This window comes from Lepidochelys olivacea (genome assembly GCF_965140295.1).
Source record: "Lepidochelys olivacea isolate rLepOli2 genome assembly, chromosome: 5".
Taxonomy (NCBI): domain Eukaryota; kingdom Metazoa; phylum Chordata; order Testudines; family Cheloniidae; genus Lepidochelys; species Lepidochelys olivacea.
The window spans coordinates 116,183,730-116,209,666 of record NC_140415.1 but is presented as its reverse complement, the minus strand read 5'-3'; the positions used below and the strand labels follow the sequence as shown (position 1 = coordinate 116,209,666).

The following is a 25,937-nucleotide window of genomic DNA, read 5'->3' as shown; positions in this document are numbered from 1 at the left end:
TCCTTGCTTCTGCTTTCACTGGGACCAAGCACTATATTCATCACTAGCTTTCTCTTGGGGTATATCTACACTGCAGTTAGACACCTCTGAATGGCCCATACCCAGCTGACTCGGGCTTGCAGGGCTCAGGCTGCAGGTCTGTTTAACTGTGTGTAGGCTTCTGGGCTCGGGCTGCGGCTCACGCTCTAGGACCCTGCAAGATGGGAGGGTCCCAGAGCTTGGGCCGCACAGCCTGAGCCTGAGGCAGCTGGTACGGGCCTGCCACAAGGTTTTAATTGCAGTGTAGACATGCCTTCAGTGTCCTGATAGCAAGTGTGAAGCAATTGGCAGGGCTCCATTTGTCTGTTACAGGTTTTGTGTTCTCGCTCTTTTTCTTCTTGATGTTGATTTGATTGTTTTAGATAGCGTTGATAAATTGCACAGTCAATTGCTTGACCACTCTTTGGTTCACTATGAAATATATTCAAGAGGCCAGAGAACCAATGCCAGTCAGGTTTATTGTTCTAAGCTGTCATAAATATAAAGGGAAGGGTAAACCCCTTTGAAATCCCTCCTGGCCAGGGGAAAGGTCCTGTCACCTGTAAAGGGTTAAGAAGCTAAAGGTAACCTCGCTGGCACTGACCAAAATGACCAATGAGGAGACAAGATACTTTCAAAAGCTGGGAGGAGGGAGAGAAACAAAGGGTCTGTGTGTCTGTCTATATTCTGTCTTTGCCGGGGATAGACCAGGAATGGAGTCTTAGAACTTTTAGTAAGTAATCTAGCTAGGTACGTGTTAGATTATGATTTCTTTAAATGGTTGAGAAAAGAACTGTGCTGAATAGAATAACTATTTCTGTCTCTGTATCTTTTTTGTAACTTAAGGTTTTGCCTTGAGGGGTTCTCTATGTTTTGAATCTAATTACCCTGTAAGGTATGTACCATCCTGATTTTACAGGGGGGATTTCTTTATTTCTATTCACTTCTATTTTTATTAAAAGTCTTCTTGTAAGAAAACTGAATGCTTTTTCATTGTTCTCAGATCCAAGGGTTTGGGTCTGTGGTCACCTATGCAAATTGGTGAGGCTTTTTATCCAACATTTCCCAGGAAAGGGGGGGTGCAAGTGTTGGGAGGATTGTTCATTGTTCTTAAGATCCAAGGGTCTGGGTCTGTAGTCACCTAGGCAAATTGGTGAGGCTTTTTACCAAACCTTGTCCAGGAAGTGGGGTGCAAGGTTTTGGGAAGTATTTTGGGGGGAAAGACGCGTTCAAACAGCTCTTCCTCAGTAACCAGTATTAGTTTGGTGGTGGTAGCAGCCAATCCAAGGACAAAGGGTGGAATATTTTGTACCTTGGGGAAGTTTTGACCTAAGCTGGTAAAGATAAACTTAGGAGGTTTTTCATGCAGGTCCCCACATCTGTACCCTAGAGTTCAGAGTGGGGGAGGAACCTTGACATAAGCCAATAATATGGTACAGGAAAAGGGTTCTGTATGATAACAGTCTCTGTGAAGCCATCTTGTGCAGAGATATTACCTTCACCTTATGCAGAAGGTGTGCTCCCAACTTATAAATAATACCAGTTAAATGTGTATGATAATTTACAAGCTACACATCTCTTTAAACATCACTAAAACCCAACCCATCAGTTTGTCCCAATTCTCTAACTTGGGCTGGGCAGTTTCAGCTTGATAATGAAGAAGCCTTACTTGGCTCTCTCATGGCCCATGGAGCTCACTGTAGGAGGGAATGTGTCCCACAGCATTCTGCGTTGGTGAGTTCATCTCCTTCTGGCTTTGAACTTGATTCCCTTCTTTCCACTTACTCCTGTGTAAAGTAGGAGACATTCCACTAATGCCAATGGAGTTACACCATTAAGAACATGAGAATGGTCATACTGGGTCAGACCAATGGTCCATCTAGCCCAGTATCCTGTCTTCTGACAGTGGCCAATACCGGGTGCCCCAGAGGGAATGAACAGAGAAGGCAATCATTGAGTGATCCATCCGGTCGCCCACTCCCAGCTTCTGGCAAACAGAGGCTAAGGACACTGAGAGCATAGTGTTGCATCCCTGCCCATCCTGGCTAATAGCCATTGATGGACCTATCCTCCATGAACTTATCTAGTTCTTTTTTGAAATCTGTTATAGTTTTGACCTTCACAACATCCCCTGGCAACAAGTTCCACAGGTTGACTGTGCTTTGTGTGAAAAGGTATTTTCTTTTGTTTGTTTTGAACCTGCTGTCTATTAATTTCATTGGAGACCCCTAGTTCTAGCTATGTGAAGGAGTAAATAACATTTCCTTATTCACTTTCTCCACTCTAGTCAAGATTTTTTTAGACCTCTATCATATCCTTTGTTAGTTATCTCTTTTCCAAACTGAAAAGTCCCAATCTTTTTAATCTCTGCTCATACGGAAACTGTTCCCTACCCCTAATCATTTTTGTTGCCCATCTCTATACCTTTTCCAGTATAAGAGAGGAAAGAATCAGACCTGCTGTTTTATAAATTATGGATTAACAGAAGAATGGCTAACATGAAGAAGTGGCCACCTTTCTTTATTGGAGTCTAAAATGATTGCAGTGGAGGTAAGACTGGACTTTCTAAAAGTGTTTAGATCTAAAGCGAGAGAATACTTAAATCTCCCTGTATTGCTGAGTAATTCTAGTGTTGCATAGCATGTATCAGTATTGTCAGCGCTCATGAATTTATCATGATTTTGACCCCCGCTACAAGTGATCTTGTGGAAAGCTATAGCCTTCATATGAGGGGTGAGGGAGAGAAAGAGAGAAACCCTGACACTCTACACAGTGCCCTGAAGTCTAGAGTTAGGTATCCTGGATTGCAAACCCAGAGACCATAAATTTTAGTCCCAGATCTTCCACTGACTGCTGTTGTTATTTCTGTGTACTTCATAATCCTGCTAATGAAGGTGCTCAGCACTTCACAGGATAGGGTCGATTGAGAATAGGATATACCCAAACTGTTTTCCTAGATCAGATTTACACCATTCATCACTGATCTAACGTGATAACAATGGGCCAAATTCTGCTCCACTTATTCATGTTGAATAGTACTTTATTCTATTAACAGTTTTGTTCATTGTGATGGGGCTACGCATAGGATGAGGTACTACCCAACATAAGCCAGGGAAGCATGCAAATAGCAGCTGCAGAATCGAACACAGCTGCTTGCAGAAGGTGAATTTCAGAGTTGCATACACAAGAATTCAAATCAAAAGGTTTTGAATGCATATCCAACCCGGGACCAAAAGCAATACTCTCTGACTTATCTGACCAATCACAAGTAGCATAGCTCACTTTTGAATATTTGCAGTAATGCCACTGGAAGAGATTTAATCATCAGTTAAGCCTGAATAACGAACACTTTCAAAGGAATCATGATTTTCATTTGCATATTCAGTGATCTGAAAAAAAAGTTACATTCATCCAATAGATTATTCACGGTAAGTGATTTGTTCAGCTCAAAAGTTGAGCATTCAGAAAATATTTAAAACAACTTCAGCTGAAAATAGAATCAGATAAATCACATGAAGTAGATAAAAAGGATCAGTCCTTTAAAACTAAAAGACTGTCTCCAAGTGGAAAATATTTAAACTGCCTAGATTACCAGTACAGTTACCATATATAATTGTTAAATGGGGAAATGCTCAAAGAGCTGACTTGAAGAATGTATGGTGCTGTCTAATCAGCTGCTGTGACATACTACATTCCAACATGTACTGTAAAAACGGATTGCTCATTTATTGACTGATGTCCATATGAGCAAACGGAAACAAACAGAGACATTTGGGAGCTTTGTCTTCTGTTCTAATAAAAGTCAGATGCAAGCACCATTTACACAGCTGCTAAAGCAGAAACATCTCACCAGGTTTTCAGATAATGCACAAAATGGATTATTTAAATTACATTCCACACATTTTCTCAAAAGTCAATCTACAGTAGATTTATATATATGCACATATGTATAAAATAGGTTATATATATATATATAACCTAAGACACAGCATATCCAAAACCACCAAGCTTGAGTATGAGAAAAAGAGAGATAAAATGTGCCATTTTTGTTGTTCCATAGAGCCATGCTGTTTCATAATTATACTGTAGCATGCCAGTCAGTTTCAACCTCCTGTACCAATAATGCTGTAGTGGGCCCTGGCAGAGTTACTGCATTTTTAGTGGAGCTGCCATTTCCATTAGAAATCTCTCTTTTGGCTTAGGACTGAGATATTTTAAGTTCACACTAGTTTGAAAGTGTACATCTACCACTTCTGGCTTTATTCAGATCAAGCTGTGAGTTTTCACATCCCCTCCCCAGCACACACTGGAAACCCTTAAATGCTTATCTAGGGACATGTAGAACCTGAGGTAGTATACCCACCTAGGGGGTAGGTAAGACCATGTGTCACCATCTGACATACCTCTGCATCTGCCCGCTCTGTGATGTGGATGTAGCCATGATAGAGTGAACTGCCCTCAAGTCTAGGTTGTCCTCCACTGTCACTCCCAGAATTCCCTGTCTTTTATGTTCCGCCTTTCAGCATCTTCATTTCCCTCCCACTTGTTCTCCATGGACTGGAAGTTATCTCATGTTTATGTTCCCTTAAACAGTGTTTAACCCTTCCTTTTGATGCACATGGATTGCTCCAACAACATGCTACTAATCCCCGCCCCACCATTTCAAAATGCCCATCGCCCAGTGTGCTACGAGATGGCCAGAGAACAACACTAGGGTGCTCGTGACCGTCTGGTGTGATGACACCCAGAGCTGGGACTTCAGCATGAGTTTGCGTTATATTCATCTGTGGAAACATTTCATGGAGGCTAGCTGAGCAAGTGGTGCAATGCAAGGAACAGATGAAATATCTCAAGTCCGTCTACAACAAGGCAAAGGACTCCAACAACTAGTGTGGTAATATGCCCAGCACATGTCTTTTCTATAAGGAGCCTGACAGGGTTGTTGGCACCACCTTCAGTATCTGCCATGATATCCTCCTGAACCTAGAGGGTCTCACCATGAGGCAGGAGGAAGGAGAGATGGGCATAGCAGTGGGTGGCAGTAGAGGGGACTCAGTCCACATATCTGTCCATGGAACTTGATGCCCCCATTCAAGACACTCCGAAGGATGGGTTAGTGGAGGTTCCTGGCAGATTCTCTTAGGATCCATTTGGGGATGGACTTGTGGACCAGTCTTGGGCGACAGTTTGGAGCAAGGATGGGGCACCTATCTGCAGCTGGATAAGAGACAAACATCATGTTTTTATTATTAATTATTATTATTATTATTGCCAGATTCTTCATCTTCAGTTTATATAGGCAGGAGTTTTGGGTTATGACAAATAACAGTATTTTCATGGAGGAGGATGTTATATTCCAGGATGAGGGGTGTTTTTCCTGGGTGGCAGGTGGTACATTTCGGACTTATCTAAGGTATCTTCCCTTCAATCTCTTTCCATACCTCGCTCCCCACCCCACCATTGCCATGATGTACCCAAAATGGATGCCAGTTGGGAAAAAAAATTAACCCCAAAAATACTGTTTACCCTTGGTGGCAGCTGGTTAACTATAGGCCTTCACAGTGAACTCTTCTCCCACCACATCCTGCCACTGCTGTGAGAGGCCCAAGATGGATGCTAAGTGAGAAAAAAGAAAAGAAAAGAACTACTATGTAAACTCAACACTCTCTGATTCATACTTTGTATTCCATTAAACCTCTCAGTGGTGGTACAGGGTGCATGACCTAACAGACATGAGTGTGTAATTTTGCCAGTAACGTTTTCTGTGAAACTGGGATTGACTATGTAATGTTGCTAGTGTTTACTTTGGCTATCAAGCTATTCTCATGTGTACTACAGATTGCAAGCACATTTGGTAAAGTTAATTGTGACAATCATTTTCTTCTTCATTCGTCCTGTTCATAGTACAGATGTGTACTTTGGCTACCACTTCACTGTTCCATATAAGTCCAGGGGGCTGCAAAAAAGTGGTAAAGTTCTTTGTGTCTGTCATTGGTTGTCACTCATTCATCCTCTTAATGCTGTGGATGATCCTTTGGCTAGCCAACATTTTTGCCATGTAACGGTGATTATGTGTCCATTGCAAGTCCATTTTTATTCTTCTGGATTTCTTCAAACGCCATTTCAGATGATGGTTCATGAACAGGCATTGTTGTGCTCTCTGACTTGTCATGGTTTTTCTGTTGATGTGGTAGAAGGTGTAGGTGCAGTCGATATAGCCAGTGGCAAAGGTATGCATCCTAATGCAAAAACTGGTTAATTTTCATCCTGTTTTCATTGCACTCCTGGAATGTGATCTCTGAAACAATTTCACAGACCAGAAGTTCCAAATGATTTCTCAGATTTCTGGGGAGAGAAAATGCACTTGGAACACCCAGGTAGCTCACTAAACTGTTCCACTCAATCATATGCAGTTCCCAGACCAGCTCCTTAAAAATCTCCATTGTGTAAGTTGATAGGATCCCATCATGTGCCTGGAACAGCAATTCTTTTTTTTTCTCCATTCTGGTATTTAGAAAATGTTTATGTTCTTCAGTAGTTTGCCTCCCTGAAACAAAAGTCAGAGCCACCACTGGTGATTTTCCCTGACAACTGATGTCACCCTTCCCTGCCTAAGCAGGTTCCAAACTCCTAAACTGTTTGTACTTGAAACAAAATCTGTTACTTACCATACTGTTTGTGTAGGTCTCAGTCTTCTAATGCCAGACATAAGAGTGCCTGCCCATGACAGAAAATGAAGGAGTAATTTCTAAGCATTCTATAATATTCCAAATTCTGGCCTTGTGTACAGGATAAAAACAAGTTGAGGGATTTTTTCCTCCCACATGGCAATACAATTAACATACTGTGTGCCTCCTTCCATTTGCAGATACCTCTGCACCTGCTGGGTCCAGGCATCCCATCCAATACAATGGGCACTACCTGTGGCCAGCAGCGGGTCTGGAAATGGAGGAGCAGCAAGGAGTGTGTTGGACTAGTGACCAAAAAGAGTGAGGAGCACTTTGCCTTCCAGAGTGTCAAGGAAGAGAGAGAGAAGGACATAGCCTGAGAAGAGAGACTACTGGAGCATTTCCTTGAAGAGGAGAGGAGGAACAGGGAGTAGGACCAGCTGTTCCTGGAGTGGCGGCTGATGAGTATGTGGGCCAGCAGTGTGGTTCAACCAGATTCCCCGGCAGCTCCGCAGCCACCTACAGGGAGAGCTCCCATGCCAGCTGCATGGTGTGTATCTGCTTACGTTCACTCAGCACCACAGTGGCACGGAAACAGTGCAGGATTTGGGGAATGTTTTCCACCCCATGGACTCAACCCCTGCACACATGCCAGCCCCATTACAGCTCTAAGGAAGGAGATCAAGGGACGGTGCTTCTGGTGGTAAAGGGCTTAGAAGTGGCACAACCATTACCCACTGACAGTACAGTGCAGTGTGGTGTCTGTTGCAAATGTGCACGGTTGAAATCTTCTCCTGCATGCCTGGGACTGTCATTTGCACACTTGGATACTGTGTTGTTTTAAACATGTTGGTCCCAGGATCTCAGCAACGGAAGCTGGTCGAATGAAAGATATTACCTTACCCACACCTGCACACTCGGTTAGTTGTGTTTTCCTTGTGTTTCTCCCTTTTTAAAAAGTTATGGTTTTGCACAGTTTAAATGCTTGATTGCAGATTGCGTTATCTGCCATGTGTACTTAGCTGTCTTTGTACAGGTATAATTCTGCATTGGTTTTAACAAATAACTAAGAGCCTGATTCTGCAGCCTTTACTCATTGAATGTTTCTTATTTCATCGTATACTCACACTAATAAGGATTACTTAATATGCTTAAGGGTGGCAGAATCGGGCCCTCAGTAATCATCAATGAGAAGATCAGAAAGAATATATGGTTGTTCAGTAGTATTTTGATTAAAACTAGGCATATCATATATGTGTAACTCTTCAATCATATTTAGAGCGCATACTACATTGAGGAAGTTTGGGTTCTAATTTGGATATCTGGTTCCAAATTTCACAGTTCAAGCGCATCTACAAAATTTGGATCCTAAAGGGTGAAAGGAGTTCAGATCTAGTATTCTGGTTTATGCTCATCTCTAAATTTGTATCACGCCCACCAGAATCATGTCATATTTTGCCAGTGTCTGAATTTCATTGTGAAATGCTAGCATAGTTCTAGTAGAGAGAAACAATTTGTGTGGTAGCTTTGTTTAATTGCATTCAGCTTCAACATATACTTGAATACTTGTGGCATGATTTTTTTTAAAGCGGTCCTTGGAAAGAAAACAAATATTAAGGAAATAAAAATTACTTGATTTCTGTAGTGGTTCTTAAATTCCATTTAAAGACCCCCTTCCCAAAAGGAAAAATCCCCCAAAATGTAGCTCATTGTTCATAAGTGCCAGTTTTTCCATTTTTCCCCTTGTGCATTTTGTCTGCCATCTGAAGTTCTTTAAAAGGGTGTTTAAAAAAAGTTGAACATTTATAAAATCCCATTCTGAACTTAACCATCTCGGTAGCACAAACACTACCACTGGAAGTTCAAAAAACTGGATTTTTAATTTTCCTAGCTTTCTGTTTACTTATTTCCCTTTGTTTGGTCTGTGAATATTTAAATGCATACTCACTTTAAAAAGTAAATACTGCTTCTTCTTGTTGCTTTTAGACATTTGAAAGAGTCTAGAAGAGCTTTTATGCTGTCTTGCTCATCAGTGTTAATCAGATAAAAGATTAAAAACAATACCTAGAGTACAGAGCTCATTTTTGGATTGCTGCCTGCTGAATTTTAATTCCTCCATTAAAACCCCTGTTCAGCCAGAATGTAAATATATACATAACTAAACAAGTGGAATTTATGAATTTATTTGAACTCAACAGGTCATTGGGGATGCATTATTTTAAAGCCAAAACATCGTCAGTATTTTACATGATTGCAATAGGGACTTCAGTCCCCCAAGAATGCTTTTTAAAGGCATACACCACCTCTTCATTTCACACAGCCTGCAACATTAATGGAAGAAGCTATCTGAAAAATCCGTTTTGCCTTGGCATTTTCATTTGTGGAAAATTTACTCTACTAAAGTTGGTCTCATCTTGTCCTTTGGGCCTCTTTTTGTAACATGATCCCATCACCAAATACAGCGCTTTTCTTTAATCTAGAAGGGCCCAATCATGTGAAGCCTTGGTGCCAAGTGCAGCTTGTGAAATGCCAACATTTATTTCCAGGTAGAGCTGAGTGAATAGTTCATAGCAAAGTTTTGGGTATTTTTTTGTGAATTTCATCTCTTTCTGTGAGCAATGATGTATCCCCGGACAGATTGCTATTTTCCTCACGCTTATTTGCCATTTGAAATTATTTGATTGACTTCATTTTAAATATTTCTAATGAAAATTCCTGGTGTGCTGCTTAGCTGAGACCGATTACGTACCTCAAACAGTTTTGTTTCTGTTTATTGATTTGAATGAATGTTAACTCCTAGGGAAGGGCCACAGTGCCACAGGGAGGTGTGATCACCACTTGGGCTGGCGTGCCTGCACTAAAGCTAGGAGTGAAGATGGAGTGGCACGTACTCTGGTACAACCTAGCACCACAAATACCTGCCCAGAGTTCTGGGTGGGCTCATACAGCCCAGGCTGCAGCCCAGGCCACTGCATCTTCACGGCTATTTTTAGTTGCACTAGCTAGATTAAAATGAGCCCCAGGTATGCTCACCAGAGCTGCAATCACACCTCTGATGGCAATGTAGACAGACTCAGGTTTCTAGTGCTGGGCTCTGGAAAAGTGAATTTAAAATCTGCCTGTGATGGGGTATATAATAAACCCTAAATTGGGAGAGAAGGGGTTAAGGCCCTGCCCTGCCACACCACACCTGCTTGAGCTGGAGGAGGTGTTTAAAAGAGAGCCATAGGGGAGAACAGATCTATCCTGAGAGCTCCTGAGTAAGGGTATATGAGGAGCTCTTGCTGCAGGGATGGGCAGGGACTGCAAGTGGCTGCAGCAGCAGAGGACTGACTAGCTTGTCCTTAAGGATTAAGAAACACTTCATTTTCTCTCTTGTTGGATTGTTTGAGACTTTGACTGTGTGCTGTACTGGAAAAGTAAATGGTAGGAAGTGGCTGAAGGAGGCAGCCTCAAAGCACTCCTGGGGTCTGCTGCCATTTGTAGCCTGGTAGGGAGGGGGAATGTGGGCTCCCCTAATAGCTAGCCATGAGGGTGGTATAAAGCCCTTTTGTCACTTGAGATAGTGGGGACAAGGACATTGTATGCTCTGATGCAGAGGTGTAGCACCTGGAGTTGTCTGGAGCCAGGAGACTTTTTTGGGCCGGGGGTGGTGGGTATTGGACTTCTAAACTTCATTGGACTCTGCTGCTCTGGAAAGGGGTAGTCTCCAGTACTGACCTGTCTGGAGGACTGAGTCCCTATCTACCAGAAGAGGGACTGCACCTAAGCGACCACCCACAGGGGATGCTATTGATGAGAGAGCTGGAACCTAACCACCAAGCAGCATCAACGGTGAGCCCAGCCCTTCACTTTACCCTCAGCAAAGCATTTGTGCTATAAAACTCTGAGCCCACAAACATGAGTGGAAAGCAACTGCAGAAGGAGTGCAAATCCACGTGAAGGGACTTCAAGCAACAAATGAGAGCAAATATTCACAACCGCTTTTTGCTGTCTTTTCCCAGGCCAGTCCTGTCCTTGTAACTGCAGGGTGAGGACAAAGGTCATCAGCTGCAGGCTTTACTTGCTGAAGAAGTCAAATGCAAGTTAGATCTATTTAGCTATCAAGGAAGATGCAAGCAAATACTATAAGTTCATTCCTTTTTTTAAAAAAAAGTATATTATATGCAGATTAGGTGCAGACCAAGCCTTTAGGCCAGTAGTTCTCAAACTTTTTTTTTTTCCATAGACTACTTTGAAAATTGCTGAGTGTCTCGGTGGACCACTTACTGATCTTTCCAAATGTTTGTACTGTTAGCTAACTATTGTAAAGCGCTTTGGATAAAAGCACGATATTAAAAAAAACCTCTATTATAATTTAACTTTTTTGTTCTACAAATAAAAGCACACAACTCACATTTCAATATCTGTCATCTTACCTTTCTAATGCGATGGATGTGCCCTCTCTACCCTGCCACAGCAGCCCCCAAGCTGGAGCTGGGAAGGAGGGGAGTCTCTCCCCGGCAGCAGCAGCCCTGGAGCTGGGGGAAAGTTGCCTCTTTCTCTGACCTCTGCAACCCTGCACATCCCAAATTCCCCCCACCCCACCTTCTTGCCCCACTGCCTCTTCCCACCTACCCCCTATTCCCCCTAAGGCCACCACCTCACCTTACATATGCATTGTCTCCAGGGTCCAGGCATCTAATTAGTGGAGCCATGCCTGCACAGCTCCACTAATTCTGTGGGTGGCCCTTCATTCTCTTGTGTGCGGCTGCCCAGGAACTATCTGCGGACCACCTGAATGGAGCTCATGGACCTCTAGTGGTCCATGGACCACAGTTTGAGAAGCTCTGCTCTAGGTTATTTGCCAGTGGGGCACTTAGTATTTCAAAGTTGGATACTTTTGGTACATTGTGGCAGCCCCTTTGTAACTGCATTAGGCTGTGAGGGCAGGTTGTACAGAGCCTGTTCCCTCCAATGTAGACACAAGGTATGTATAATTTAGACTCACTTTCCTTAGAATGCTAGGCTATTCTGTCAGCCTACATGGCGAGAGAGTGGGGTGTTCAGCCAGAGTTAGGGGTATGGCTATGGCCCATTCCCCCTGCACACCTGGAATTAGGCAGCAGGTAGTGGTACTATTATATCTCCAAAGGAGGAGTAGTAAGGAATGGAGACTGTACTGGCTCCCAGTGCTCCCTGAGAACATCTGCCAGTCCAGGGATTAGAATGCCTTGGAGTGCCACTACTCAAGTTCTACAACTCCTCCTCCTTCCTCTGCCCTGGAAAAGCCTTAATTTGGTTTTAGTGTTGGTCTTCTTGGACAGAAACCTGAGGTATAGACTTAGAAAGTTATTGTCCTGCTCAGTACACTAGCTTCTCTATGCAAGGGAAGCAGAGTCATGCTGTCTGTGAGGAATGATATAATAACTAGAACTTTTGTTGATGTATATGATTTTAGGAATATTGTATCATACTGTCATGACTCTGCATTTGCAAAATGTAAGGTGAAAAGGAGAGAGAATTTAAATGGCACATTGCTGGGTAATCACAATTACAGCTTTAGACTTCTGGCTGCCAGTTCTCACAAGTCTACATGAATTTATACCAATTTGATGAAATGGTAATTGAAAGGAAGGGGGAAATGCGTTTTAAGGTATGTTCTGTGTTCTGAACTTCTGGGTTTGGAATCTGCACTAAACTAAAAGTGTGTAAATAAATAAATAAATAGAGATCAGAGCTGAACAGAGGGGAAAGAAAAGGTCCCTATTTATCATGTGCCTGCAATCACTGCTGAGTGATGTATAGTGATTACAATTTATTTTTAATTGGCAGGCTTCTGAGACTGCTATGGGAATTGGTGACAAGATGATGGATCAGTTTCACCATATTGGCTTGTTGATCCAACAAACCTAAAGTGGATATTGGCATTTGTCATTCAGCTTTGGACCCCTACAGACTCCTGCTGCTGATTAGTCAAATACTTCACCTCCTTGTAATTAATGTTTTAACAGCAGAGCCTCTGAGAGACTCTCAAGGGAACAAACTTTTACAATACAACTGCAAAGAAGTGTTACTTAGTACCAGTTGAGTGAGAAGAAGTGAGCATATGGGAAAAGGGAAGAAATCAATGACAATGTTTGAACAGCTTAACCCTGTTGGCCCTTGCATGTTAATAGATTACTTATGCATCACTTACCAGTAGGAGGAAATTAGTCTGATTAGCATTTTCTGTTTGACTGTAAATCACACATTGGAAAAATGTTTGCATGCATTTTTGTTTATTCCCTTGAAAAACATTGACAGTGACTGTGAGGCCAGAACAACCTCACCATCCTTTGTGTTTAATTATATGTGCTGTTGTCCATGCTGCTTGTTTTTCTAAGTTTTTAGGAGTATGAGCAAGGAAAAAAGTAAAATACACGTATGTGCATTTTCACAGAGTTTGGAAAAGTAGTAGCTGAACATAATCTAACGGTTGAGATGCACTAGAATGCAAGACCTGACATGGCTGCCCATACAAATATTCCACTCCTTAGTGGTGAAGCCTTTCATAGGACTTTTTTTTAATATAGGAATATTTGGGGAGCTCATGATATGGCAAGTAGGGCTAGGCAAAGGCAGGATCAACAAAGCTTGTTGGTCATGGTAGGTTGGGAATGTGTGTGTTTGTGGTACAGATCAAGGTAAGGTAAGAAAAGAAAGGAGGCTTTTTTTTCCTCTTAACAAGTGTCTCCCTCAAGTTAATGCAAAAACTCATACTGGAATGAGCTTCTTAGACCGTCCAGGTGGCATGAGGTTGTCATGTTCTCAGGGGCCTGGATTAGAACGAATCTTCAGATCGATCCAAGTCAAACTCTCTGACCTAAACACCCACTGAACTTCAGATGCTGTGCAGGCACCTAGATACCAGGGGAGGGTGCTTTAGATATTTGCAATAGAAGGATGGGGGAGACATACAGTTTCGTTATGGAAACAAGACAACATTTGCACTGATGGGGAGGTAGGATAAAAGAGAACTTTTGTGTTTTTTATTGTGGGCACTCCAACGCCATGATGGTAGAGAAACACATCGTAAATTCTAGATTCCTGTGTTGGATATGTGAGCTTGGTACTTTGACTAGAGTTGCCCATGTGGGGAAAAGAACCCAAACCCTTATTCCCAGTCATATGTGCAGGGGTAAAGAACCACGATAGGAGAGGGGAAGTGGGTGCAGCTGGGGCATAATAATCTTAAAGACACAGATCTGCCTACAAAGAAGAGCTGAAAAGGAGAGGTGAGAGGCGTAGTGGCAGGAGAAGCGTGGCTCAACATGAGAAGAAAATGTGTCCGCTGTACATCCTGGCAAGCACAGGCCTTTGTTTAAACCCCAGAAAGGGGGAAAGTTTAATGTTGGCCTGTTTGTCACACACCTCTATCCCTGAAAGAGGGGAAAAGTTAAGGGTTTATCTTTGCGGTCTGAGAGCTACTTTCGCTGCTGGTGAGAGAAGAGATCCCTTTGACAGTACCTTATCCACATGATTGATTTGACTTCTACTGTAATAGCAAATCATAATGAAATGCCCTTATTCACATATTCCATCTGTATGCCATTATCTTATTAAAATTAAATCTAGCATTTCAGTGAAGGAATACCTTTGGAATATTCTTAAAGGACCTGGGTATCCTGAAGACACTTTATTTCATAGTGCCACTTATGTACTCATATGGACTGTATTTTTAAGCATGTACTTACACAGTCCGAACTCTCATGCTTTAGTATTTTAGCAACAGATTTCTCATACTCAAGCCTGAGCAAGCTGATTTCTGTGGCTGTTCTTTCTTTGAAAACGTAGAAGAATTACAGGTCCTCTGCTTTCTCTGGAAAAGCTGCCAATGTTTACTCCAGGCAGCTGTACACTTTGAGGTTACAATGTGCTTCCTCAGTAATAGCTGGATTCTCCAGGCATGACGTGTTCTATGGTACTTATATGGCCTCATTACCATATTCTATGAGTGTCTCTTGCTATTTAATATAGTTCTCCTCACAACACCCCTCTGAGGTATGAAAGTATGATTGTCCCTATTTTACAAATGGGGAGTGGAGGTACAAAGAGACTTGGTATGTCTACACTGCTGAGCACCATTGGTTAAACAAGTGCAAATTGTGTTTAAAGGAAGAAAGAGGCCTTCACTGAGCCTCCTTGGAGTGGTTTGGGTGTGTAACTGAAGGGAGCTAGATGGCACTTTTACTCCTGCAGCAGGCGAAACTGAGGCAGTTGCTAGTTTGTGTTTCAGCTCAATGCAGAATGTCAATGAGTTGTTGTTGTCCCTATTCCTCCCCTGAAGCGGCCTGTATATTCTTTTTTTTCTTGCTTAATGTGTGTTGGGGGGGGGATTATGGTTTATCAACTGAGTACAGTGGGTTTTTTTTCAAACTGAAGATGACACCTGGATTTTTGGCTAGCTTCGTAAAATGTTACAAGGGAAAAAAATTGCTTTTCTTGTGCAGATTCATGACTTTCTGCCAGTGAAAGCGAAATCTGTGTATTGCAGCAGTCTGGGGGAGTGGGAAGGAATTCATATGGCTCAGCCAATGCCTTCTGCTTGTCTGTTTTCCCACTCAAGAATTCAGCAGTATGTAGACCTACAATGAGGAGACCATAGACATGCAGGCAATTCAAGAGTGTCTCAGGGTAAAATTGCTGACAGGATGACTTATTGAGAATGGCATCTTTAGTTCTACTCTACCAATCTGGGTTCTATCCCCATCTCTACCACTGACTTGCTGTGTGAGCTTGAGCAAGTCACTTCACTTCTTTGTGCCTCTATTTCCCCTCCCACCCTTTGTCTGCTCTTTACCTAGATTGAAACCTCTTTGGGGCAAGAACTATCCCTTACTATGTCTTTGTATAGTGGCTGTAGTGTGCTCGACCATTCTCCGTACGGGCTGCTAAAGCTGTTGTAACAGAAATTATTAATAATGTAATCCAAGTGTTCTTGACCTGGGAAGGAAGAATAAATCAGCATGGGTTTTTCCTAGCCCCCCCCGCCCCCTTTCTGATCTAGAAACAGAGGGTACATGTTTAACTGCAGCAGCAAAGGGGAAAAGACGACAGGAGGAACTCCACAGCTGAAGAAAAATAATTACCCTTAACAGCTGCTTTGTAAAGGTTTAATTGCAAAGGCAGAGTAGGGGACATGCAGCATAAATGGGGAAGCAGTAACAAGGTCAATAGACTGCATGATGAGATATGCCATAGATGCTGTAACTTCTTCCATTGACAAGAGCCCACATAGGGACAGCAGATGTTCTGCTTAAGAGCTGAACCACATTTCTCAAACTCTGGTACATGTACTAATAATGGTACAGGGCTGGTTTATAAGAACAATCCCTTATAAGTGCCCTGTTTAAAACTGCCAAGTCTGTTTGAGTTTAGATGCAGTATGCCAAGTCTTAATTGAGAACTGCTGGCCCATATTATGGGTGAAATGATACTGGTAATTCCCTCAAACTCTCCATATGCAAAGACACCAGAAAAAGTCTTCCATGCCCAAACTGCAAACTCAGCTATAATGTGAGAGTCTGACTTGGAACTCTCACCAGTGTAAAGCAGGAATAACCACTGAACTCAGTGGAGTTACTCCAGAATAACACCAGGGGGAGGTTAGTGTCCAATAAAAACATACTCTAAAAAAACTTGGGAAAAAAATTTACAAGTGATATTAATGCAAGGAAATGCCATGGCTTAAATATTACATCCCGAATGGGAACACATTTAATAAGTGTTATTTGAATTGGAAATTCACAACTTTAAGTCAACTTTTTTTCTGGCAAAACTGGGGAATGTAAAGTTTAGGTTTACACTCTTCGTTCATGTGCTGTTACAAAATATGACCTAATTCAACATTCAGCCTGTTGGTGACCTGTGACAACCTTGTTTTAGTTAATACAGTTGGTTTCCCCATGTGCTACTTATGTTACTAACTCCTTTCACATATGCCACTCCCTAGTTTTCTTTTGGCAGCACTCCCTCCCAACCAGTGACCTCCAGCTTTCCTGAACGATTTATGTCCCCTACCCATCACACTTTTCACAAAAATAGTGTTCTCTTGTATGATTTTCTAACTTGGAAAAAATCATTTATTTAATTATTGGAGCTTTCAGTCCCAATACCTATAATATTTCCTTCCCTCTCTGAGCTCTACCCGCCCTCATTGCCTCTGAGGTTGGTCAAGCAGTGACTAAAATTGCCAGAGAAGAGAATATTAAAAATACTTAAAGAAAAATGTCTGGAATTTATTTATTGTACAAATAAGAGGCCCCGCAATGCCAAAGGTTCTATTGAAGTCAACAGCAAAATTCCTATTAACTTCCAGGGCCAGGATTTCAACCTAAGAATTTACAGTTCTGGACCCTTTGTTGCTATATGCTGCTACAACAGAATTAGCATTGATATTCCTTTGAACTGCTCATGTTCCAGTGGAATGTAACCATTTCGCAGTAACATCTGGAGTGAATACTATCTTACATTTTGTCTCGTGTTCAGCAGCACAAACTCAGTTAAGACCCAGGTTTTTTTTTGTACATCATTGATGTGCATGGCAATTTTAAAAGCACACATAATATTGGACAGATTCCTGCCTCAAGAAGCTTAAATTGAAACTATGCAAATACAGTAAAAATGGTCAAAAGACAAGGTGTGAAGGTGGAAGTAAAGAGCTGTAGTTAATTAGCATTGGTTAGGGTTAAATGACTGGAGTTTGGAAGGAAAAGGGATGGAATAGGGAGTTTGTTACTAGCATAGGATTAGCATAACAAAATGCAAGAAGCCAAGAGCTGAAGCTTAGAAAATAAAGCATGCCTCTTTGCTAGGTATTTTCTAACATACTGTAAATAAAGCCTATCTGTTGGCAAAGGTCGCTGCATTTCAGAATTTTTATTTTTGTCTGTCAGCTCATCTGCCCACCTGCTACCGCAACCCCAACCCTACTCGTGAAGCACAATTATGACTTCTAAGTAGAAATCTGTCGGTGAAAACTGCTTTGGGGTGATGCAAAAATCTATGAATGTACATTTCATAAAGTGAAATTTAGGTGGTGTGGGTATATTAGGATTCTTTGCGGGCATTAAAAGTTAAAGAACATGGTTGAGATTTTCAAAGCAATCCAAGGGATTTGAACACTTATTTTTCCTGTGTCAAATTCCCCTAGACTGCTCTGAATATCTCAGGCTACACTTCCCTTACTAACCTCTCCCTAACCTGCTTATGCTCAAATAAATTTGTTAGTCTAAGGTGCCACAAGTACTCCTTTTCTTTTTGCGAATACAGACTAACACAGCTGCTACTCTGATCCCTAACCTGATACAACCCTCCTGCTTCTAAGACACCCCTTGCACTGAGGGGCTGAAACTAGGGATGTGTTAGAACCAGCTCTGCCAATTGAATTGCCCTTATGCTATTGTATTCTCCCGAACAGTGCAAAGAGAATGGCACAGAGTTATGAATCTGGACTAAGGCTTACCTGCTGACCTGTAAAATAAACACATTTCAATACCCATCCTTTGCCTTTGTTACTGGTTTTCTGAATTCTCCCTAAAGAGAGAGAGACTCTGCACAATGTTACTTCTCAGACTGTCATTTTAAACAGCCAGCAGGTGCTAAAAGGACAGTGAAAGACACCTGTGGGTGTTCTAGTCCAAATGCACTAAGGACTGTGCTATTGGGCAAATAGGAAACACTCACAACGTTTTGCAAATGGATATGAATAGAATTCTTATAAGAAGATTATGGGGTGTCCACCCCACAAAAGAGTTAAGGAAGAGGTAGTCCATTATTTTTTTTGTCAAGGACCAGACTGCAGAGGGAAAAAAAAGGTAAGTAAATAAAAAGATTTTGGGGTCTGTTCAAAAGCATCTGGCATTTGCCGGTGGTCCACCTATTGACTATCACTGGATTAATGTGGTCAGGTAGGTCAGTTAACTCCCTAGGCTACACCTGGAGGAAAAGCCAGGGAGCAGGGGTGGATTAAATGAGGCCCAGCTGGGCAGGAACAGGAGGAGCTGTATAAATCCCAGGAGATGAGAGCAGAAGTGGGCTGTAGGTTGAAGTCACTCTCTGTGACAGGGGAGGTATGTTAGGAGCTAGAGGCTAGTCCATAAATATTCCCAGGGAGGTGGAAGGCTGGTGAACTCGGGGGAAGCTAGGAAGATAGGGAAATGCTTATGGATAAATCAGAAAGGCAGGGCAGGACAGTGCAGGCCTTGGCTGCTGACTGGAAGGCCTCTGAACTGGAACCCAGCATAAAGGGCGGGCTGAGGTTTTCCTAGTAGCCCTTGGAGACATGGCACAGGCCAGCCAGAAGACAGTAGTCTACCTGGGACAACTTGTTCTGGAAAGACTTTGTTACCCTACCCCAGAAGGTGAACATGTATGGTGGTGTAGCTGGAGGGCTGAGTCATCAAGAGGAGGCTGTGGTTTCTGAACCAAGGGGGTGTCTGCAGGGCAAGAGGATGACAGGAGACACCACCAGGGATGGTGCAATACCTGGCCAGAGCTAATCCCCAAGATTACCAGGCAGAGGTGCTACAAGGGGTGAGTGGAACACCCCTAACCCAGGGGAATTATAGTACATGGAAGAAAATACACAAGTCTGCCATTATAAGGGGGCATTTCTGTTGAAGAGATTTAAGTTCACATTTATTATAAAGTTTTATTTCTTAGAATAGAAATACATTGCCAGTTAAGGGTCTGATTCAAAGCCCACGGAAGTCAGATTCTCACTTGCTTCCATAGGCTTTGGACTAGGCCCTCTTACATTTCTCATTTGCTATTTCATATGATCTATTTTCAAGGTTGGCTTGCTTAATTATAATTGGCTTCTTCCACACAGTTGCCAGGTTTGAAGTTAGCTATAGCTAATGCATACAGAGGGGAAGTTCAAAGAATTGCTAATTTAGAATTCAATGTTTTATATAATTTTGGCAGTTTGTCAATGTTTATTTTTAAGCATTTTTCTATTTTATCAATTAAAATTTTTTCACAGTAGTAGGAAATTGTCAGGGGGTCAGACAATTATTTAATGACAGTAGCAGTGTCCAAATTGTCTGTCACATGTCCAAATATACAAAGTAAATATTTCTAAATCAAACTAATTTCTCAAGATGCATTTTTCTTTCTTTGCCTATATGTAAATTTCAATTATGAAAGAGATTGTGAAAGACATTTACCGACAAAAAAATCAAATCCTTCCAAGCTTAGCTATAGCACTAGTAAAATTATGGAGGCTTTGTACTCTCCCACTTTAAGAATCAAAGAGTACAGTACAGAGGACAGTAAAAGAAGGATGCTTAATAAAAATGTCCCTGTTTTATATTTAATAAACTTTTTAAAATAGATGTAGCTGTTGAAATATTATAAAACGCCTACCCCAATTAAAATTAGAAGAGACTGGGAGATCTGAAAAGAAAAACAGAAGAGAAAACGTTATTATTTTTCTAGTAAAGGATATGCTAGGAGCTCACTGCTGCCAGTGCTGGGAAAAACCTGGCTATAAGCTAAACTAGGGGCTTTAAAAAATTGCCTTGTGGGCAGGGAAGCAAGTGTTCTTGCCAACTCATCAAGGGATGATTAAAGGGCAGCATCTGCAAACTGCACTACAAGGACAATGTTTCTGTACCACGTCTGACATGTGACTTTGAGGAAAAGACAGAGGCGGAAGTTATTCATATATATTTTGGTCTCAAAGACTTCATACCAGAGGGCACCAAGCCAAATCTCGGAGAACCCCAACTGCACATTTAAAAACACAAAATCAACCAGAATAGCAATGATTCTTCCTATCACCATATAATTCATCATTTGATCACTAGTCATGTGACCAATTCAGCTTACAGCCGTCCTTGAATTTCCCCACTACACAGAAATCCTATTCTCCGGCTCCACCAATGCTCACTGAAAAGATTGGGATATACAGTCAATAAATAGGGGCTACATTGGACTTGGGGAAGAGGCAAAGTATTCCAATGAAGCCTATTGAGAGAGTGCTCTGCCAGCTGCCTCTCCTTTGCTGATCACTTCTGTGATAGTATGGCAGGAGGCCAGGCAGTTTCTCAAGTAGGCATGTCAAGTAACATTGAGCTTCTTATGAGGTTTCACTACCTCACCAAGCCACGAGCCCCAGGCGTGAGCCTCCCCTCTTTTCCCCACCCCCATAGAAGCAGATTCTAGCGGGAATATCCAAAGCAACCAGCTGATAATATTGTTTAAGTATTCCTCCAAAGCATAGTCTCAACTTCCATGGTCCAGACAGCATATCAACATTCTGATGTCACTCTGTGTTTCTAAAGCATCTTGCCTAGTACATTGAGTAATATGAAAAATGGGATAGATTCTTCCATAGTGCTGCATTTCATATCCCTCAATGATGATGGACAGTTGCTCATAATAATCACTGATCAACTCCTATCTCATAGGTAGGACCAAAACCACTGGAGGAAGAATCCGGATATTAGCATTGTGTCTTATTACAAAAAGAATAAAAACTTTCTAATTTTAAAATGGAGTAAAGAGGCCTTGGATTGAAAAGTAACACTAGGAAGAAGGGAAAAGAAACTAAACTGGATAGAAAATTAATCCAATAGCAATGTCTGAGTAAAAATAAAAACAGTGGCAGGGGCACTGGCTTGTACTATATATGGTCAAGAAAATCTGATCCATACAAAAAGTTTGAAGTTTCTATACAAAGTGTCCTGAGTCAGAATGGAGTAGCCGAGGGGCAATAAATAATGCGGGGGAAAAGAGGGATGAGTTACTGGGTGAATGTCCATGGAAGCAACTCTGGGAAGAAACAAGAATGGGAACAGTAACTGAGCCTATTCCAGATTAGCAGAGGACTATAACATGGGGGAAAAGGAATAATGGGACAAACAGAGAGAAGTCTAGGAGCAAGGAGGTAAGGGAAGGGAGATGGCAGTAGAGAGGAGAAGACTTGGGGTCTGATACAGCTCCAATTAAGTCAATGGGTTGTTTGAGTCAAGCACTTAGAAAAAACACAGTAGAAAAGGCTGTGAGACCATGTGACAGGCATCGGTCAGTCCTCTGAGCCCCTAGGGGCGATGGAGAGCAATGGTCTCCGTGGCAGGCCTCGGCTCCACCTCCCGGGCGTTGGGGAATTAGCGAGAAGGTGTGCCGGCCAGAGTCGGTCGCGCGCCCCTCGGGCAGGGGAGCGCCGGGGTAGGGGAACGCAGGCCCACCCAACTCCACTGCGTTCCAGCCCAGGGCCCTGACAGTGGCAGGAGGCGAAGGTCCTGCCGCTGGGTCAGCAGGGCAGTCCGCGCCCGCTGACCAAACACACCCACCCCATGGTGTAGTTGGGCCCCTGGGCTACTTCCTACCCGGTCTCTCTCAGGCGGGCAGCTCCGGTCCCTCCATCTCCTCCGGGTATTCCGCTGCGGGCAGCTCCGGTCCCTCCATCTCCTCCGGGTATTCCGCTGCGGGCAGCTCCGGTCCCTCCATCTCCTCCGGGTATTCCGCTGCGGGCAGCTCCCACTCCCCCTCGGTATCGGACTCACGCTGGCCCGGGCTGCAGTCAGACCCCTCCAGGTCCTCTGGGTATTCAGCGGCCAGCAGCCCTGGTTGCCACAGGCCTTCCCCCAGGTCACGCTCCTCCTTGCCCAGGGCTTCGCCTGGGTCAGCAGCAGGATCGCAAGGGAGCAGCCTGTGTCTGTCTCCCTTCCTGGTGCTCTCCTCACTGGGCAGAGGGCCCTGCCCTTTGTACTTCCTGTCCCACCCTTCCCCTTCCGGGGATTGGCAGAAGCTTGGCCTGGCCCCTTCCACTCAGGCTCAGAGGGTGGCTCTTTACCCTCTGGTTCGGAGGGGAGCCACCCTGGCCCCCTACAGACCAGAAAAGGGAAAGAACTGAAGAAAATACAAAGGAGTAGGAATCATGTAGATAGCCTTTGGAATACATAATGCAGTAGCATGATCAAGTGAATGGATGGAACTGTATCTTTTGCACTGATAGATACTATTATCTCTCACAACATGATGCTCAAGTATCTGAATATTTTCCTGATAAGAATAACTACAGTAATTTTTCTAGTTCAATCTGAACTTTTAAAAAGGCAAAACTAATTAGATGTATAAGCAAACTAGATAGTCACAGCTAATTCATTAAGAACTCATGCCAATTGCTGTTTAGCTCTGTACTTCCATTGACGCTAAATTAATGCCAATAATATGAAAACTTTAAAAATGGAAAACATTATTTTTTTGACTATGTAACTTTAATTTCTTTTAATTTTTGTTTCAGATAAATACTAAGCCCTAAATATAAATCCATGCACCTCTAGAGTAAGCATACTAATTACATTTATCTCAAAAACTGAACCATATTCAGCCTTTAGCCTGTTGGTAATGTTTTTTAATAAGTGGCCACTCTAAATTACAGAGGAATTCTTATGGAATTATGCATTTCCATTACATAATTACCTAAAATGTCTGAAGTAATTATTGTTATTAAAATGAATACCTTAGGACATAATATAGCATGAACATTAATCACACCGGCCATATGATGTGCTAGTTATTTGAAAGTGTTGCCAGAATATCATTAATTCTAAACTGTCTACAAATCAAGTCTTTGCCCAAAGTGACTACAAGTGCTGGTTCCCTCATGTTTGTAAATAGCACTAAACAAAGCCCTCTGGCACACTTTCTCCAAAACTCAACAGTAAATTCATGCATTGCTTCAGTCTCCTCCATGAAGAAGCAAAACAAGTACACCTAAAGTTTGGGTCAGTCTGTAAAAGTATCATATAAAAGGGCCTGTTCCACAAGTATAGTCACTGGGGCTCTGCATGGCTGCATATATCTCCAGTTGTGGGGCTGAGATCTAAAGTACAGCGGTTAGGAGTCAAAATCTATTGAAGTAAATGGAGTCTTTCCATCAGCTTCAGTGGGTTGTGGATCACACCTTAAGTGGATGAGCCTGCATTTTTGAGCACCACAAATTTCCTTTAACTTCAAAAGGAATTTGTGTTCCAAAGGAAATGCAGGCTGGAAGCCTTAATTTTTTATATATGATCAGTGGGAGTTTGGGCCATGCAAGGAATCCAACCTTTTCAGAACAGTTCATGTAGCTTTAAATTCAAATAGTTACATGAATCTTTAAAAGAGAGAATACATATTCTCTCTCTCAAGAAGAATCAAGAGGTTTTGATCTTATGAGTGTTAAGTGCAAAAAAGCAATTTTAAGTTTGTAAGATCAAAAACTAGGGCATTCCAGAAGTGAAGTTTGCTCTGACAATGTTAACTGGGCCATGTTTCAGTACATCCTGTGTATTTTATGTTATATGTATAACAAGGAGTAGTAAGTCAAGATTTACACTGAACAGGGGAAGGAAAATAGAACAGTATATGGAATATAGCCAGGTTAACATTGCTGGAGATTGCTTTCAGGGCTTGATCTTGTAACATTCATGTGACAATAATGCTAGAAGATTTTGTTTGTTTGTTTGTTTTCTTTTCATTTATTTTCCTAGGATTTTTTATACACCACTCTAGAATCTGACTATCACTATGCTCTACATATATAAACATCACTTCCAAAAACGGCCTCACCCACTACAGCCCTACATAAGCATCAATATTGTTTTAATAACCTCTCAAGAGGCGCTCCAAGAGAGCTGCATAGAGAAATGGGGACAGCTGCCCAGAGCAGGAGCAGAGACTGTCCAAGCACAGGGGAATGGTGATCACTGCCATTACCACAAGATGGTAGTACACTATGGTAGTACTGGTCTTGAGAAGGGGAGACAAGACCTAAGAGAAGGGGTACCTAAGCTGTTGTGGGGTATTACTTTAAATTTGCTACACGAGATTGTCTTTGAGACCTACCGCGATTGGTACTATACATCTAAGACATGGGAACCAAGAACACAGAGCCAGAGCCTCAGGTGTTGTAAACTGGCATACCTTCATTGAAGACAATGGATCTACATTAGCTTACACCAACTGAGTATCTGGCCCCCAAAAGCTCAGCTTTTAGAGGTTATGGGGTTTTTAATTATTACTTCACAAAATGTGTGTGAAGGGAAATAGCGGACTTCAGATATTGTCCAGTCACAGGATAACAGTTCCCTTCCCCCATCCCCAAAAGTGATGTAATCAGGGGTTTAGCAAACTTTATATCTATCCCTATACGGTATTTTGTTCAACTGAAATCTTTGTGAAAGTGTATGTCTGTTCAACCTTGTCTAAATGTGAGGCAAGGCTGTGTATTTCCTCATCCATTCTCTACGCTAGTATATGGACTTCAGCTTCGCAAACTTATGACACAAAACGGCAAGCCAGTTCAAATGCACTGAAAGATATTTTGTTTCAGTCAGTTCATCATTCTTCTCAGCTAATATTATTTCTTCCCTCCAAATACCTCATCTGCATGCAAGAGTATTGTTGTGTACAGGGTGCTCATTTTGTTGCTTGTCTCACTTTGTGGCGTGAGGCGAGAAGAGCCCCTTCAGAAGCTGCCATTAAGGGACACAAATGAATAAACCAACCCTCCCATCCCACCACCCCCAATCACGCTGATCATACATGGAGAGAGAATATTCATAAGTACAATGAAATTAGGAAATGATGATGGGTATGTCTCCATCCAATGTGGAGCAGTGAATCAAGACTTCAGCACTTTCAGAGAAAATGCGTTAGTTCTTTCTCCCAAGCTTAATAATAGCTACCACTTCTAAATGAAGCGGTAATTTTAATTTTTATGCTTCCCACGTAGTGTTAAACATTGTTTTTACCTTTAGACTTACGAGTGGAGATGGTCAAAAATGCAGAATATTTTTCTATAAACATATTCAGTAACTTTTTGGGGAAAAATGTAACTATTTTTTAAAATTTCCAAATAGTATGGCAGCTGCAAACTGAAAAAAAAATAGGAACAAAATTCATAAAAACTGTCTACTTCTAAAATTCAAAAATTTCAAACCAGCTATTTTCAATTAAAGAGGTAAATTGCTATGCTGTAATAGTTGCAGAGCAACTGTAGAGGTGAGACAACTGAGATGGGCTACAAACTTTTAGCCAGAATGTTGTTGGTTTGCTGGTCATCTTAGCTGCTTTCCTGGCTACTCTAGCTATTGATCACCCAGAAAATCTCTCTCTTCAGCTGAAATGGAGGCTGCCCGTGCCATACATCATCCTCTCTCCATAGAAGATGACCCATAAAAACTAAAACCCTTTATGTTACACCACTTACTTAGCTAATACTTTACCTCCAGTATC

The 25,937-nt window shown here is 42.1% G+C and overlaps 2 long non-coding RNA genes across 2 annotated transcripts in view; both read left to right on the top strand.

The window, feature by feature from the left end:
• LOC311520392 overlaps positions 1 to 25,937 on the top strand; it is a 64,982-nt gene that overhangs the window by 5,287 nt on the left and 33,758 nt on the right. The gene's annotated exons all lie outside the window — the stretch shown is intronic.
• LOC311520391 lies at positions 2,127 to 7,752 on the top strand. Its single transcript, XR_014711574.1, has 3 exons — positions 2,127 to 2,192; positions 2,452 to 2,568; positions 6,887 to 7,752. It is a non-coding gene; the product is annotated as an uncharacterized lncRNA (long non-coding RNA).